The sequence below is a fragment of the Pezoporus occidentalis genome, unplaced genomic scaffold (genome assembly GCF_034315485.1).
Source record: "Pezoporus occidentalis ecotype Australia unplaced genomic scaffold, CSIRO_AGI_Poc_V1 ctg27, whole genome shotgun sequence".
NCBI lineage: Eukaryota > Metazoa > Chordata > Aves > Psittaciformes > Psittacidae > Pezoporus > Pezoporus occidentalis.
Window position 1 is genome coordinate 12,413,147 of NW_026914611.1, and position 11,595 is coordinate 12,424,741.

General features: G+C 38.1%; 1 long non-coding RNA gene across 1 annotated transcript; it reads left to right on the plus strand.

Annotated features, from left to right (window-relative positions):
• The first annotated feature begins 276 nt into the window (after positions 1–276).
• Positions 277–9,811, plus strand: LOC134166754 (uncharacterized). The gene is made up of 2 exons (XR_009965976.1): positions 277–1,885; positions 8,671–9,811. It is a non-coding gene; the product is annotated as an uncharacterized LOC134166754 (long non-coding RNA).
• The last annotated feature ends 1,784 nt before the right edge of the window (positions 9,812–11,595 follow it).

An 11,595-nucleotide genomic window follows, 5' to 3' on the forward strand; every position in this document is an offset into this window, starting at 1 on the left:
GAGTTGTATGACTGTCTCATGTGGTGCAGTGGTGCAGTTTAGCATCTCTTCCAATGCTTCTGGTGAGCATACAGGGAAGTAAGTTGGTTGTAGCCTGGTTTTTGTGAAGTGATAGAGTGTGGGGGAGCTGGAAGGGAAGGTGAAGACATTACTGAATTGAATGCATAAATCTCTTAGAAGTTTTGAATGCACACACTATAACAGAAATTTTCTTCCCCCCCCCCCCCCTTCTGTTTTCTGGTTATACCAGAATAGACTTAAAGAAAAAAAAAAAAGTCCATTGGAGCCACCTTGCATTTCCCTGTCAGTTGCCTTTAAAAAAAAAAAGTGTATATAGCTCCATAGAAAGCTGTTTTGGAAATAAAAGCGGGTCAGGTTAGAAGGTCATAAAAGAACTGAGGAAAGCCACTCAGAAAATGCCCCTTGCTGAAGAGCGGCATTGTTAATTGCCTCTCCCACAATAAAGTTCTGGTGTCTGAGGAAAGCTGGAAGAGCTACAAGTAGTGTTTTAATCTGTCTTCAAGCAGTGGGTGCCAGCAAGGATAGAAGGCAGCCAGCAGTATGTTTTTTGTTTTTAGACTTTCTTTTCTGACACCAGCTGGCACTGAAGCACTTGATGTGTTTAACAGGCAGGAAGGATGGCTATGAAATGGTTTAAAATAAGTTTGAGGAGTACTGAAATCTGTGTAAAAACTAAACATATGAAAGATGTTTCTATATTTGATAGGAACTGTAAATGAAAAGCCAAGCATTTGTGACTGTTTAGAGGTTGAACATCCTCAACTTCAAGAGGCTGAATCCCTGGTGATAGGCCAGATTTAACTGCAATCTGGAAAAAAAAAAACCTCTAGAGAATGTGCTGTTGAGATATCCAAAATTAACCCTTGGCAAAACAAGCGCAGTTATATTCCTTGTTGGTTTGGAGACATGATTATGAATTACAGGTGTGCTTTGCTTGGTTTTTGTTAATCCTTTTTCACTGCCCTTTTACAAATATGAAGTTTATTAATTTCATTTGTTTGTAAGACTTTGCTTTGTTTTGATGTCTTCAGATGCTGTGGAGTGTCTGCACAAATTTACACACAGAGAAGGGCTGTTTTGTTTAACAGTGTTTTGGGACTTGAATGTTTTGTTGTTACTCTGCACTGTCTAGCCTTTCCATTTTGGAAAATGAGTATGAATATAAATAATGTCTCTAGTGGATAGTCCATCTCAGATGTATTCTGGTCTGGCTTTAGATTTCATTTGGTGTTGAGGTTATTTGTGTGCCTAACACAATTAACTGCAAATTTTGACCCTTGTACATATGCTGTATCTCTCAGCTGCTGATAGGAGGGAAAATTTGATTTTTCCTTTGAGTTATTTTCATATGTACATTTGACTGCAAGTGTGCAGGGAACTTACAAGACTGAGCTTGGAGATATTTTGTTTGGCAGTTGCATATAGCATGAGTATATATAAACTGAGGTTTATATTTGTGCCAGAATAAGACATGCCTAGAGTTCATATCAGAGGTAGTTCCAGATTTTCAGCCAAACCAGCAGATTCATGTCATATTTTTCTGAAAATCCCATCATCAAGTGTAGAACTGTCTCTCTACTTTTTGGACAAAAACCTGTGGATTTTTTATAAATGCAAACACAATATTTTTTTTACACAGTCTGTTGCCATAATAAAGAATCACATGTAAAACTTGTCAGGTAGACATGAAAACGTGTAGAGATTTCATGGTGGGCTTTCCTGAGAAAGCACTCCAACAGATTTTGAATGACATTGGCAGCTTAACTGAAAACATTAACTGATTTTTTTTGTTTTGCAGTAGCAGGAAGCCGTATATGCAACATATTTATTTGTATAGGCAGTGTGTATGAAAGAACAGCAGCAGGTAAGTAACTTTGTACTGTATACAGAAAGAAAGTTATTTGCTAGTGATAGGTAGTTCTGTACTGTCATCTCAGCAGCAGAGATTTGAATTGTCATCCCACCTCTTACTTTTCTCACAAAATTCAAAATAAGCGTTCACAAACTACGGAGCAGCTGAATAATTTTACTATTATATCAAGTAAACTGTTAGAAAAAGACAATTAAGGTAATCAGTCATCAGAATTTACAAGCATTAGTTTTCAAAAGGAAAAAATACTGGGATATAGTACAAATGCATTTTTTAAGTGTTTATGTTGATACTTGATTGTTTTTTCTGATTCTTCTAAATGTGACCTGGTTTAAGTTGCAGAACAGACATTCAGGCATAAACCATATTTAAGGAGTAAGATATACTCTCCATTTCTTCCAGTTATTAATTAACAGTAACATTTGGAACAAATAAGGGAGTACCATAAGATATACCCCCAGAGCTGTAGATACCACTGATTTTATGGGCTGTTAAGCATATATGGTAAAAACCTGGCTAAGAGTATTCCTCACCGTTTAGGCTATTGACTGGTGAATATGAGTGATCTGAAAATTAAGTGACAAATAATGGACTTTGTTTATTTATTTTTAATAGACATCCTTAACTAATGTAGGTTTTGAAGGCTTCTGTTTTTTTTCATATTAAGCATGGAGTGTTTTTCTGATCTTACTACAGAATGTATTATGATGTGTGAGAAAAGAGAAGACCTGATGTTTCAATCTTTCTGCTTTAACTTCTACTGCATGTTTATTTGCAATATTTTATTAGACTAGAGTCATCTTAGTTCCCTGTGATGGTATCATGATGGTGTCTTGTATAAATCTGTAACTGGTTCAGGAAGAAGAATTTTGGAGAGCTGTTTTAAGGGAGTTGAATCAATACATTCACTAATTGAGGGAAAGCAAGAGTATATACTGGGCATAAAAACATGAAAATAGAAAACTTGGCAAATGGTGTAAGGCCTCTGTATGAAGTTCTAAGTAATGGCTTTTGGCACTCTAGTTTTCAGAATTTCAGATGAAACACTTACAAAAAGAGAAAATTACCATTTTTTGAGAAGGAAAGGAATTTGGACTTTGAATTAGCAGTGAACTAAAGGAGGATAGTAGGTGTGAATTGAAACTAATTGGTGCTTCAGATCATTGAGCTGCTTGAAAATAACATGTGTGGTGAGAACTGTGGAAGTTAAGTCTCTCTTAAATGCCTAATTAAGCACAGTTCTGTCCTGCATGGGAGAGAAAAAAAGTTAATGTCACTTGCTGCTTTGTACTCAACTGACTGATTTAAATGAACAGTCAGTCAAAAGTTTCAGCTTCTGTGCGGTAAAGTTCTCCTTATGATTAGGTTGATCTATTAGTCCTAGAAAGGGTGATGCCCTAAGGCATACAGATACAGGCATAAAGATGGCAGAGGTACAATCAGAGTTGTCCAGAAAATGTGTAAAGCAGGTTGCTGGCACAACGGATGAGCATTTTCAAGTGTGTGTAATGTGGGTGCAGAAGTCTTGTAGCTGAGTGTCTAAATTGCGTCACACCCTGTGGCCTGACTGAAGCACACATCTGTGTGAGTTAGGATATGGCAAAGATATAAAAAATGAAATTTTTACTGGAAAAGTACCCATTAAAAAGCATGGAGGAACCTCCCTTCTACTCCCTTGAAAAAGGGTTGACAGTTGATCAGACTTGTATAAAATAAATTGGACCATTTGACATGTAAGATCCTTTGCTTTCAAAAAGACTATTGGGTTCACTGGCCACAATCCAACAGAGAAAACAAAATGTGCAGAATAAACACTGTCTATAACAGGTGGACGTAATGCTTTATTATGCACAAATGCTGTTTTGTGTTGTGTAACCTGGGGACAATTTAGCAGACAATTTTGTACTTAGAAAAATCATGGTTTATGCAGAAAAGGAGAACCACGAATAATGAATTGTCTACATCTGAAAATACCACACTAGATCTGAAACACATGTCCCACAGCATTGTCTTACAATTTCAAAAGCAGAGGAAGGAAGAGAGATTATTAAATTTAATTTTACTCCCTCATATCACTTTAAAACAGATGTTTAAAACCAAAAACGTATCCTTGCTTTCCAGTATTTATTCTGAAATATTTTATTACCGATGTTTTGTCATTCAAGACCAAACATACAAACAGTGGCCCTTATTCATCATGCAGCTAAGAAAGAGGTATTGTGATTTTGTGCCTGCAAACCTCAGTTTAACTTATAAAACAAAACAAAATAAAATGCAAACAGAATACCACTCTGTTGTGAGAAGTATGGGCTCTGTGTGTTTATGTGTATGTGTGTAGGAATGGCTGCCTGGCTCCAGGAGAAGCTGATCCGTGAGGCTTCTCTTCCCCAGTAGTTTTTTACCCTCAGTTCTACACAATCAAGTGCCGGTATTTTCAAAGAAATAGGGGTTAGCTGAGGTGTAAGCTATATATTTAAGAAGCCAGGAGTCATCTGATGTAGTTTTTGAAGACCAAATCATACAGAGTTATTTCTTGGACAGCTTCGATGTCTGTGAGCAAAAGTGCTGACATTTTGTGCAAAAGAATCAGTTGTCTTCATGTTCCTGCAGAACTGTGAAGATAAAATTATGTCACTACTCAGGTAGAAGGATGGACTCCCACAGACTAGACTGGAATACTAGAGCCTGCATCACCAGCAGATCACTGCAGTTCTGTGTTTCCAACTTTTGAGATGAAAGAAGAAACAACTGGTTTCCCATACAACATGTTTTGCTGATTTCATCCAATTTCATTATTATCAGCCGCAGCACTTTTTCTTCTAAGTGATTTATAAATACTGACTAATTTGTTCTCACAATTGTCACAACAATCTGGATTTTACTCTCTCAGACTAAAAAATGTCACTGAAGACAAGGAAACAGACTAAGTCAAATATTAATCAAAGGGTTCATTTCCTCTGTGAGGTCAGCCTCAAAATGGCATTAGATCCCATCTGGGCAGTCCTTATTATTACCAGCATAGGTCTAGTCACTAGGCGCTTCTTCACTTGCTCATTTTCTGTGAAGCTGGTTTCTCTGGAACCTTATTGCCAGAGAAGAGGAAATTAAAAGAAAAAAGAAAAAGCAAAAAGAAGCTTTCCATTGTTAATGCAGCTGGCTTTGTAAGTTTACTTCAGCTTCATTCCAGTCCTTTTCATTTAATGTTTTCCTCTGCATATATTCAGGTGGAAATGTTTATAGTGTTGGGACCGATCTTGTTCAACATCTTTATCGGTGACATGGACAATGGGACTGAGTGCACCCTCAGCAAGTTTACCAATGACACCAAGCTGTGTGGTTCGGTTGATATGCTGGAGGGAAGGAATGCCATCCAGAGGGACCTTGACACACTTGTGAGGTGGGCTGATGCCACCCTTATGAAGTTTAACCATAATAAGTGCAAGGTCCTACACCTGGGTCGGAGCAATCCCAGGCACAGTTACAGGTTGGGCAGAGAAGAGATTCAGAGCAGCCCTGTGGAGAAGGATTTGGGGGTGTTGGTTGATGAGAAAATGAACATGAGCCGGCTTCAGTGTGCGTTTGCAGCCCAGAAAGCCAACCGTATCCTGGGCTGCATCAAAAGAAGCATGGCCAGCAGGTTGAAGGAGCTTGATCCTGTCCCTCTACTCTGCTCTTGTGAGACCTCACTTGGAGTATTGTGTGCAGTTCTGGTGTCCTCAACATAAAAAGGACATGGAACTGTTGGAACAAGTCCAGAGAAGGGCCACGAGGATGATCAGGGGACTGGAGCACCTCCCGTATGAAGACAGGCTGAGGAAGTTGGGGCTGTTCAGCCTGGAGAAGAGAAGGCTGCATGGAGACCTCATGGCAGCCTTCCAGTATCTGCAGGGGACTTATAAGGATGCTGGGGAGGGACTGTTCATTAGGGACTGTAGTGATAGGACAAGGGGTAATGGGTTCAAACTTAAACGAGGGAAGTTTAGATTGGATATAAGGAAGAAATTCTTTCCTGTGAGGGTGGTGAGGCACTGGAATGGGTTGCCCAGGGAGGTTGTGAATGCTCCATCCCTGGCAGTGTTCAAGGCCAGGTTGGACGAAGTCTTGGGCGACATGGTTTAGTGGGAGGTGTCCTTGTCCATGGCAGGGGCATTGAAGCTTGATGATCTTAAGGTCCTTTCCAACCCTAACTATTCTATGATTCTATGATTCTATGATTCTATAGAAGTGATCCTTTCTTAGAATTTATGGTTATCTTCTCAAGTGTGGCATGTGTAAGAGTTATCTAGGACATTCCATTCAGGCAGATGCAAAATAGATGCTGTTTTGTTATCTGTGGCATCGCAGAAAAGAAAGAGGAAGGGAATGAGTGAGGTAGCTGAGCCATGCTCAGCCCAAGCCCTTAATGCTCGTCAGAAGATCTGGCAAACATAACCAAGGTTATGTTGTTCTTCACAGCCAGAGAAACCTGGGATGTGCTTCTTTGAGGCAGAAGCTTCCCCACTGCACTCTCCTGCAATGGTATGACTGTACCATCACCCACTCCAGTTATGGCTGTCTGTCACGAGTGAGCCTGCTATTGGGAGTGGGACTGCTCATAAAGAAGACACTCTTTCTAAGCAAAGCTGATAACAGTGGACATGAAATATGGCAGTGTTTCTCAAAGATCTTACCCCTTCGTACCAGATTCAGCCTAATTCTCTTTGGCTGGTAAAGTCTCATGGAAATGTAACACAATGTATGATGATGATACTGAAAGTCTCAGAAAGCTTTTTGCTTGGAGTGCTGTTCTGAAACCTCATGGAGAATTTGGGGGAGGGGGGTTTCCTGCCCTTTGTGTGGAGTAAATTAACTCCGTAAGTAGGGTTTTGAACAAAAATAAGCATTTAAAAACCTTTTCTTGGCAAATGCTTTCCAAAGTGTGTCATCTTCTATGTGCATTTTGCATGTGAATGCAATGGGATGTTTAACAATCCAATTTCCATTTTACCTTAATGCTCATTTAATAATCACAAGACCTTTACTTTTTAAACATTTGCTTAAATTCAAATATTAAGTATTAGTAAGGTTTAATCTGAAAAAAGTGTAGCAGCAGTTCTACTTTAGTTTTACTCCAACCTTGTGTTCACCTTGCACCTATCACATAGGGAAGCCTGAAACATTATTAGTAGGTATAATCTGTGACAAGCTTATCTCTGGAGAGCATTACAAGAAGTCCAAAAATGTGACTTCCTATTGTCATGAACAGGGTGAAGAGTTATACCCATTTACTGGGGCTAGACATGGAGATGGCTATTAAATGGCAATGTTTCAAAGTTTGATAAACCTAATGTAGAAGATTCAAAGCAGCTAATGTTTTTAATGTTTGTAGGATTTGTTTAGGACTTTAAAAATGGGAAATGCAATTTAATCAGTGGCATGCTAATACAAATTAGCAGTTTTCAACCCATCTTTCTGAAAAATGAGATATCTTTAAAAATTGACTGAGTTCTTCAGTGTCCGCCAGCATCTGCCACCTTGGAGACATTATAGGTTATTGTCAAAAGATGACTGGAATACAGAGCCACTAAATATTTTATCTTAATGATAATGTATGCTGCAAAAGTGTTGAACTTTATATTGAGCTTTGAATTGACTTGATAAAAGACATACTGGATTCCTTTTTTTTTTTTTTTTTCACATTAACTTTGTGCCAGGAGCAGGGGTCAAAGCTAGCATTTAAATTCAGACTTTTCTCTATTTATTGCTGGTAAAATGGGCATATCAGGGGAATTATTTATTTTATTGTAATTTTAAAAAAGTCTGGATCAAGTTCAACTAATTAGTTGTGGTTTTAAAGAGATAGATGGGGTAAATGTCAGAAGTGCTGTGAGTCAGTTATTTAAGTAAAATATGTCCTGTTCCACTGAAGTTGAAGGTCATTTTACCATCCCTAACCCTTTGAAACTTTTGTGCTGTACTCAACCATGCACCCAGCTGTGCCCTACCCACTTACACGCATTTATTAGTCAGAGAATCTGTGATAAACACCAGTGACATAAGAGCCAAACATCTATCATAGTCAAATGGACTGTAATTCAAGACAGTTCAAAATGTATTTCCTAATTTTCATGATTGACTATAACACAAAACCAGGTATTTCCTGCATGTCTAGAGCTGTTTCTTCTTTCCTTTATTTTTTAAGGGAATTTCAGAAAAAAACTGTTCAAGCTTAACATGAACAAGTCTCACCAAGTTTTCTTTCAAGAGCATTTTACAGTCACAGTCTCATTGTCCAAAGCTGCTTCTGTATATGAAGCAGCAAATAATTTATGTGCAGTAAAAAAAGTGAAGGTAATTTTTAGGGCTGTAGGTATTTTTCCTGATATATTGGGGTTTTCCCCTTTATTATTTGCTTTCTACTGTTGAATATAATTCTTACAAAGTGCTATGCATGCTTTAATTCTTTTTTCAGTTTATAAATTTTTTTAAGGAGGACCTGATTAATTTTACAACATAACGATAACATTTTAGCACTCACATAGTTCTTTCTTTTCGAAGAATTTCCAGGAAAAAGCCTATGATCTCTACTTTTTCCAAATATGGGTATTTGCTCTTAAACATTGTTTTGGGAATAAAAAAATTGCCCCAAATAAAATGGTTAAGTGTTCTAAAAAATAGCTGTTTTCAGGCATTTACCTAGTGACTAATTTATAACTTAGCAGAATGGAAAAATTCTATTGTTTTGTTATAGTATTGCAGAGTCCAGTTGTCAATAATGACTTCTTTCCTCCTTGAACTAGGTGGTTTAGATCTTCCCTTGAAACTGCTTGTGTTCAAAACGGAGAAATGAGTTCAGAGTTTGAAAAAAATGGCAATCCAACCATTTGTATGCTCCATGTCATACCTCCATCTTTTCAGAAACTGAAATATGCTCTACTACTACTTCCTTTGGTTACCTGCATTGGTTTTGCATCAACAAAATAGTAAGAGATGGTTTTAGGGCTTTTTGTGCCTTAACTGCAGAATCATGTGGATCATGATGTAGTCACTTACGCTCAAGTATCAATGGGAGGAAAATGCATTCAAGAAAGTGTATCAAGAAAGTGTAGGCTTGAGCCTTGTGAAATGAATAAATTATGGGGTTTAATCGCACCTTCATTAAACCTGATGTCAAAGATTTTGCTGTCTCAAGTGGCACAGGATGGCTCAGAAAGGAATTTTGGGACTGAAGGTTGATGCCAAGGTCTTTGAGAGGTAAACAGGAACTCTCAGTCATGGAAAGAGAGGAGCAGTGTAAAAAAAAAGACTGAGAGACTGAGAAAGAACAAAATGCTGTTTGCTTTGCAGTACTTCACTGAATGAAACTTGGAAGCTACAAATTTACTTGATCAAGGCAGAAAAAGAACGAATGGAGAGGATGTCAAAACACGTAAGTTTCAGCAGATAGTGGATGTGCAGCTGCTGCAATTAAGCTCTTCAAGGGACATGTGTTAAGTTGTAAAAGTTTGAAGTCAGAAATGTTTATTTTGCACAGTTATTTGTTGTGCTGGGTGGTGAGCACATACAGCCCTATGCAGATAAGTACAATGAGAGACTGCACTTTGCCCCAAACACTGACAGGAGTGCTGTGGTGGTGAATTCCTTCATTGCCTTGAGTCTGTGGGAACAGGGAATAAGGGTCCTGCCTGTTCTCTGAGCAATGGAAATGGGGTATTTCTTGCTGCCACTAGCACAGTGACAGGGAGTTCTCCACATGCCTTCAGAAAAGGCATTTCTTACATCTCTGAGCTGTATACTATACCTCATTGCAGAGCAAAGTATAATGCTGTAATAACATTCATCGTATATTAGTTGGGTATGCACATACTACATTTAAATTACCTTAATAACTTTAATCAAGCTTGTAATTAATGTAAAGCTTTAAAAAATGCATTTAAAGCATTACTGTATGTTTTTTTGTTCAAGTGTAAGGAGTGGGAAGGAGATGGAGGAGGAAGGCAGCATCAAGGTTAAATTCAAAGCTTCACTAAATGAACAACTCCTAATCTTCCAAATATTCCTCAGATGTCTCATTATAACCATTGACAATAGTTCCAGTGCTTTTCTTGGTGTCATTTGTGAATATGAAAGTACAGCAGTATAGCAGAAAGCATCAGGATAAAAAAGGGAAGAGGAGAAAATCATGACCCCTTCTTTTGGCCCTTTGGCAAATACATATTTGCTTTTGGGTATACTGAGCACAGCACAAAAATCTCTCATGAGAACTTTGTGTGAGGAAGTGCACTGTGTCTGTCACTAAAAGAAAAAAAGGAACGTGTCATCACTCCAAGTGGTATTGATTAAAACAATAAGGATTTCCTGGTGCCAACAGTTGAAACAACTGTGTGAAAAGTAGTGAAGAGGTATTACCATATTGTTGAGGCTTTCTCAGGAAAATTCCAAATAAACCAAAGGATTCCTGTCAATATTTGTGTAAGGAAACATGCTGCTGCCTGATTCGGAGGCACTTCACACACATGCACAGGCACACATACCCTCCTTCCTGCATGCAAAATTCCTGAGAAACTTTATCACAATCACACAAAAAAAGGACACACTCAGAATTTGGTGCACTCTTTCTCATGCTAATATTTACAACATCGATCTCTTATTGTCAGTATTTAATCTACATTTCTCCCAGCACTGGTCAATGGAAAGCACAGCTGCTGAAACCTCATATTGTGCAGGCAGTGTGCCTTTGTGTCTGCAGCTGGGGAGTTCTCATGTCCACAATAGCAAGTCTGAGCACACTAAATTAGGAAAGGTTATTGTTTCATTTATTGACTACACAGGTTTAAAACAGCAAGTATATCGTTTGTTTCATGTTTTATTTGTTAAGGTCATTTTCACTAAAAGCTGGGCACATGGTCACAAATATAGGGCAGCTGTACTTCCAGCCACCCCAGTAGGAAGAAAATTCCAAACATTATTGAAATGAAATTGGATGGTTGGTTGCTTTTATGTGGCACAGCCTCCCACCTGCCTTCTCCCACCCATCCATTTGTGAAGGCTTGCTGCAGGTTTTTTTCTTCTCTTTTTGCATCCAAGTTCCTTCCCAATAAAGTGTTTATCCTACTATACAATCCATTTTAAGCAAAGCTGGTTTAATGGTGGAAGGGAAGACAAGTAAATTCAATTTTTGAGCTCAGTTTCCAAATGCTTCATTCGTGGAATGGTCTATAGAAAAAGAAAGGCAGCAATTTTAGCTGGAAGCAAATAGTACTTGGGAGTAACAAAAAAAGGGAGGGGAGAAAAGGGAGAAAAAACTATTTTAACACTTTAGGTTATAATGGTATTCAAATATATATTTTTCTGCCATTTATTCAGTTGTGAAGGAATTCTGTGAATAATAATAGCTGCTGCCAAAGTTATTTATATTTAAGAGGGTCTTTATGTAAAATCATTTTTTTTTTATCAGGAGTGATTTTTCTCTAGGAGAAGTCTGCCATCTCCTAGCAACCGATATGGCTATCTTTTTTAACAGACACTGCAATAACAATAGGTGCCTAACCTTTATATGGAAGCATTTGCACATGTACAATCAGACCGCTTAGGAATTCAAACCCAGTTGTTAAAGTGCTCCAAGGGAGACACTGGTTACTACTTTATCTACTATGCATCTCATCTAACCAAGATTTTATAATGGCAACCATTTTAGCTGTAGCCGAATACCTCCCAGCGAGATC